The following is a 6,685-nucleotide window of genomic DNA, read 5'->3' as shown; positions in this document are numbered from 1 at the left end:
ATATGCTGATCGTACTGTATATTGGCCAAACCGAGAATGAGGCCAGGCCACATAGTCATCGCCACCATGGCGGCTAATAGGAACTTGTAGAATCTGATCAACAACAGCCTCATCAAAAATGGGGCAAACAGTATCCACGTCCCATGTCCGAGAATCCCCTAACATCAGCGAGTCAACTGTCATATCCAGGGGTACTGGAACCAGAGGGCGTAGCATATACGGTTTGACATCAGGGATCCATTGGTCGCTCAGAATTCGCGTCTTCGTCCCATCACCAATTCCCCACCGTGCTCCTTTCTTAACCAATCTGAATACTGTGCCACATATACGAGGAGGATCGTGGTTGTGGCGCCTCCCAGAAGTCACAGTGTGGGAAATAACGTGCTTTGAGCACTCTAGCACAAAGGGAGTTGGGTTCAGTTATCAACCGCCAACACTAACGGCCAAGCATAGCTTGATTAAACAAGGCAAAGTCACAAAAACCCAAACCTCCCAGGGCTTTCGGCGTTGAGAGCCAGTCCCAAGAACGCCAATGAAGTTTCTTCTTGCCATCTTTGAAACCCCACCATTGATTAGCAACAGCTCTCCTCATGGCATCAAAAGTTGATACTGGCAATTCGAAACAACTCATCACATGTGTCGGTATTGCTTGAATAACTGACTTAAGGAGGATCTCATTTCCTTTCCTTGATAGAGGACGATCCGACTGCCCATTCATGCGTTGCCACATGCGGGTCACAAGAAATCTGAATGTGCGTACATGGGATCTTCCAACTTCAGTAGGCATACCAAGATAAAAATCCTGCCAAGCATCAGAATGTACATTCAAACTTTGCTTCACCCTATTCCTGATAGCCACATGACAACGAGAACCAAAGAAAAGTGAGGATTTATCCAAATTGATCTTCTGCCCGGATCCCTCACAATAAGTTTGAAGGGTACTCTGTAGAGCATTCACACTCCTTTCATCACTGCGTGCAAAGAATATGCTGTTGTCTGCGAACAATAAATGTGATATAGGGGGACCAAGTCTGCCATTGCATAAACCTTGTAGCTCACCTTGGTCCGCCCGTCGTTGCAGAAGACAAGATAATCCTTCTGTGCAGAGAAGAAAGAGATAGGGGCTTATGGGATCCCCTTGCCTAATACCCCTAGTAGGGATAACAAGCTCCGTTAGCTCATCACTGACACAAACTGCATATCTTACTGAGGTGACACAACACCTCATAACTATTTCGATCCAATTCTAATTAAAACCCAGTTTTTGAAGGCATCCAAAGAGAAAATTCCATTCCACTCGGTCGTAAGCCTTCATCATGTCAACCTTGAGAGCAAAGAAAGGCCGTTTTGATTGTTGTTGTCGAATAGTGTGTAGGCATTCATAGGCAATCAGAGCATTATCAGTGAGAAAACGTCCAGGAACAAAGGCACTCTGATCAGACACAATCAGCGGCAATATCAATTTCAGCCGGTTAGTAAGTACTTCAGAAGCAATTTTATGGAGCACATTGCACAGGCTAATAGGACGGAAGTTCTTCAAGTGCTCAGGGTTAGTTACCTTAGGAATCATCACAATAGTATTATCACAGAAACCCTCAGGCAAAGAACCCCCTTGCAAGAAACTCCGAATGGCATGACATATATCCTTCTCAAGAAACTCCCAGTGCGTCTGATAAAACAGGGCTGGGAAACCATCAGGTCCAGGGGCCTTCGTCGGGCCCATTTGGAACAAAGCAAACTTGATTTCTTCATTAGTATATTCTTTGAGCAAATCTGCATTCATATCCACTGATACCTTACAGGGAATTGAGTCCAGTACATCATCAATAGAAAGGGTCGGTTCAGACGAAAATAATTCCCCATAGAATTCCTGAACAAGACTTTTAATCTTTTTTTTCGAGTATGCGCAGGAGATCTGCGTGTTTTGTATTAAGCTCGAAGGGGAAAAGGACAATGTCCAGTACAGAGATAGAACTTGCGCCAGGACGGAGCCGGCCACACCACCCATCCAAACAGAGGCTACTCCTCCCACTGGTGTCTACCTAAACCACGACTAGAAAGCCACAGATGCCACTCCTCTCTAATCCGGCGACCAAGCTCGTGAGGGCTGGTTTCGATGTTGTCGAAAACGCGAGCATTGGGTCCGAGAGCCATCATCTCTTCACACCGAGAGTAGACACTTGGCGTCCACGCTGACAATTATTCACGCCCTATCCGTTGTGTTTTTGTTGATAACCCCTGGCGCTTTTTAGAATTATGAACCAATCCCCGTTAGTTATTTCCTATTGGGAAAAAAGAAAAACCTGGGGTGCCATATTTTCCCAATCTCTAACCCTAGTGAGAGAGGCAAGCGGCGAGCGGGATCAGCGAACTGCGGCGAGGTCGAGAGGGGCTTGTGGGGCTCAGACAAGGTGATGGCGGCGACGGTGAGGGGCTCGGTGAATGGCGGTGGTGGCAGAAGCACATGAGCATACGAGGAATGGAAGCAATCCTCCATCGTGTACTACCCTACGTCAACGAGGACGCTGGCGAGAGCGACTAGCCCAGGATCTCCGGTAATCGCTTATGCTCTGTCTCCCTTGTTTCGTTTCCCATGTATTGTTCTATGTACATTAGCATGTTCTGTAGCTGAAACTGAACGAATTTTGTTTCAGTTTCGTAGGATAAAATGAAACAATTCGTGAATGAAGATCTAAAGAATGTGCACAACATTTAAAACAGGAATGTGGGAGACATGGAGGAAGAAAGTAAGAAGCTTTGGGAACGCAAAGACAGAGAACACTAAACGGAGAACAGTCGTACAAACTCCACGAAATTCAGACTTAACACTTCTGCAAACCTGCATAAATTTGCGACTTTCCTGTTGACTCAAACTCAGATATCTAACACATAATATTAACAAAAAAAACTTTTGACTCTCAGATTGAACGTGAACTTCGCCGCTTTTCGGTGAAACAAGGACATCTTCAAACTGACAAATAAACCAACTAAATGGAGGCCTCACTGCCACACTTTCATAGTCATTGATTATGCGTTAATTTGTCTTGAAAAATTTGAAGATAACGGTTTCGATCGAAGAATCCCCAAGAGCCCTAATTAAACTTGTCAGGAACGAATAGAAATAGAGGGAGACAAGGGCGGTGACTCGTACCGGGTGGATCATCCTCCCACAAGCGCTTGCGAATGTAGGTTTATTGCAGAGAAGAGAAGACGGCTACAACGGTGAGCAGCGTCGCCAGAGCAGCGGCACGAGAGCGACGAAGAGGACGAGGATGGCTTCTTTAATTCAGGAGAATATCTGTCTCGCCTCATCATTTAATCATGTCCAGCCGAGAAGGATGACAGAAATGAGGATTCCAGTCTTTCAGGCGCTCTTCTTCAAAACGACCAAGGCGATAGAAATCCACCTAGCGACCGTTTCGGACTCCGACGTGGTAAATTCTGATTCTCAAAACCAAATCTTCACATGCTTTGCAAGTTGTTGGTTGGCGGGTGCACTCTTTCGTAAGATCTAGGACTAAACCTTCACATTAGAGACAAGTTGTAGACCCTCCTGTATAATTAGCTCATCAAATAGTAGAGTATATTATTTTTATTTTCCCTGCAGGCTGCAGTATCTGATGCTCTGAACAGAGAAGATCCGGCCATGGTGATACACAATCCTCGAATGCGAGCTGATCAAGGCCCTCTTATTCTTCTTGTCACGCTAATCCAGGTTAGTGCTTCACCCTGCCAAATTATATATTCTCCTCTGATCTCTATTCTTTTCGAGAAGCCAGCCTACCAAGCTACGGCCGGCGTGCCCAAATTCTTCAGTTTGTTTAACTAATCTCAAGAGTACTATCAGACAAGGCCCGCCTGAAAGTCTTGGCGAAAACAAAGAATGAGATACACTTGGATTCACGCAAGGCACATCAGAACACACACGCGTACGTGGTGACTACTATTCCGATCGATCGGAGCATGAGGGGAGCAAAAGCGAACAAAAGCACAGAGGCCCCATGATTAATTATCATTCCTCCTAAGCTCGAGAAGGCGACAGCCCCGGTCTCCTCTCATGTGCCTAGCTGCGCCATAATCAAAACCGCTAAACTCCTAGGTTCTGTAGATCACATGCCAAGAATTTAGGGTGGTTTCTTTCTCTTGACTGGCTAGTAGGACAAATCTGAGGATGCACTGGCTAGTGTGTGCTGGAATTCTGATGCTGGCTGCTGCATGGGGTTTTGTTTGGGGAAATTACCAGTTAGGTCATGCGCTTTTGGGGCCTGGGCATGTGGGAGCGGGAAGGGGAGCTCGGAAATGAGGATAGAAAGGGTAAAGCTGGAAAGGCAAAGGTGCACGTCAACTTGTGTCTCTGTCAGCAAAAGCTTCTTAGAGATGCTTACGCTTTCAATTTGCTTTGACCACTATCTGGATGCATAAAATTTGCCATGTAAATCATGCATCATCACCCCTTTCAGTCAAGTCTTCCCTTCACTGATTGCATTGTCGTGGCAGGGCGGGGCTATTTTCGACTCAAAATATTCTGTTAGTATTTGATTTGATACCGTTCGGTATGAATAGAGAGTAAGACCAATAGTACCGCCCGTTGTCGACTAAAAAATATATCTATCCAGTATGAAGCAGAGAAGAGCACCGCAGCTGGTTTGGGCTCTTAAACATGTTAGAGCAAGAACAATAGTACCGCCGTTGCTGGTTCTATAGCCAAGCCACGGCACCTACGGTCCATCATAAAGTCAGATCATAGAGCAGGTAACCTAACCCTCTCGCCCCCGCGCGGCGGCGCCGCGCCGCGCCAGGGCGGCCGCCGGCGCTCCTCCTCCTCTCCCGCCACCGCCGCCCGAGGAGCTGCCAGGCAAAGCCTTGGTGGCGTGGCGGCGGCGGACTCTCCTCGGTTGTGGACCGACGGGCACGGCGGCGGTGATCCCCCAAGCCTTCCCGGATGCAGCGGTGCGGGGAGGCAGCGGCCATGGCGCCGATCTGCAGGTGGCGACGCCGTCGACAGGGATGCGCTATCGAGCCTCTCTTGCGTCGTGAGGATTCCTAGAGCAGCTGTTCTAGGCATGGCGGTGGTGCCCATCTTCTCCGTCGGAGGTGGTCGGCCGGATTGGGGCTGGTTGTGGTGATTTCCTGATCTCACATCTAGTCCTAGCAGCGAGTTGGGGATGCGCGTCTGCCGGTGAAAACCGTGCCCCGACTCTCGTCGTGGTGGGTGATGGTGACGTCACGCGTCATAACCTTCTGGAAGGCATCGCCATTGCAGTCTGTGTCTACTCACTCGCGCTGGACCGGGGGGAAACCCTATATTTGGGTCTCCCGAATCGGACGATGGCGACGCTCTATGTGTCGTTCTACCTCTTGGGGCATCGTTTTTGGAGCAGCTGCTGGACGGTGGTGGGCTGCGGTGGTGTGGTGTTCATCTACCGCGTCAGCGATGGTGAGTCTCGGCGGCGTGGCGCAATGGAGTATCGGTGTTGGATGCGGGATGAAGAGCACGTGCAGGATGGTGGTGCTGTCAGGCGTCATGGTGGCGTTGATGGCAGGTCTGGCAAGGTCAATGCGGTGATCCCTCTTGGAGATGGGTGCGAGGAAGACGGAGGTAGCAATTTCTGTGTCGTGTGCAATGGCGTGCGCTCAGGGTCTGCTTCACTGCTTGTGCTTCACACCTGCCAATAGGCGGCTTGGGAAGGCATTCAGTTTTAGATGATGTGTGTTGGTGTATTGTCAGGGTAATGACCATGTTCATGGTCAGCCCCTTCATCGCTCTTGTAGGTATAGCGAGTTGTCGCTAGAAAGGTGGCTTCGAGTTGATCTTTGTATCTTTCTTGTAAGACTTTGCGAATAATTTAATAAAGAAAAGTTGTGTGCATATTTTGGATGCAGAGGCTAGGCCGATGCTCCCATTTCGTAAAAAGATCATAAAATGGGATAGCTATTAGGCTGGCTCTTAGGTGCTTTAGGCATTTAATGACTGCATGTGTATGTTGAGATTCGCTGTAAGTAGTATATTTGTAGCCATTCAAGCAATATGCATACATACCACACATGTCATCCATATATACCAAGGAAAACAGATTAATAAACAAGCAACAAATAGATGCTACATAGCACCGTACTGACTAGACATTAATTTTGATCTTGACGACAATGAGCAAGAGACTAATGGCACACAACACCATGACATCAACAATCCAATCAAAATACTAAATATGGTCTCCAGCAAATAAGATAGTAGTTTGATCTTGACGATGATAAAGGCACAAAGCCACAGTTGGAACTTTGGTAGAAAGGAGCAGCTAACCATTTGCATCAACAACCTTAAACCACTTTATGGAAAAAATTGGAGATATGAGTAAATATTGAGAAAGAAAGTAGAGTAGATTACCATCACATGACAAGATACAATGAAAATTGCAACTTTAACTATATTGGAGACTGCACACCTATGGGTAGAAGCTGAAGCTATAACCACATCATAGCATAGTCCTAAAACAAAACTATATGTATGGTATCATGTTGATCACCAATGGTACAGGAAAAAATAGCAACATGCACATATAAGTATCCCACCATGACTAATTATGATGGCTATTTCAAAACGTATGCCAAATAAGCTCAATCGGATCATTTTAAAATAAGAGAGTGGGCAGCAGGAAATACCTTAGTCAGTTTTGCCAAATAACCT

This window comes from Lolium perenne, chromosome 3, assembly GCF_019359855.2.
Source record: "Lolium perenne isolate Kyuss_39 chromosome 3, Kyuss_2.0, whole genome shotgun sequence".
Classification (NCBI taxonomy): Eukaryota; Viridiplantae; Streptophyta; class Magnoliopsida; order Poales; family Poaceae; genus Lolium; species Lolium perenne.
This window is presented reverse-complemented; position numbering follows the sequence as displayed.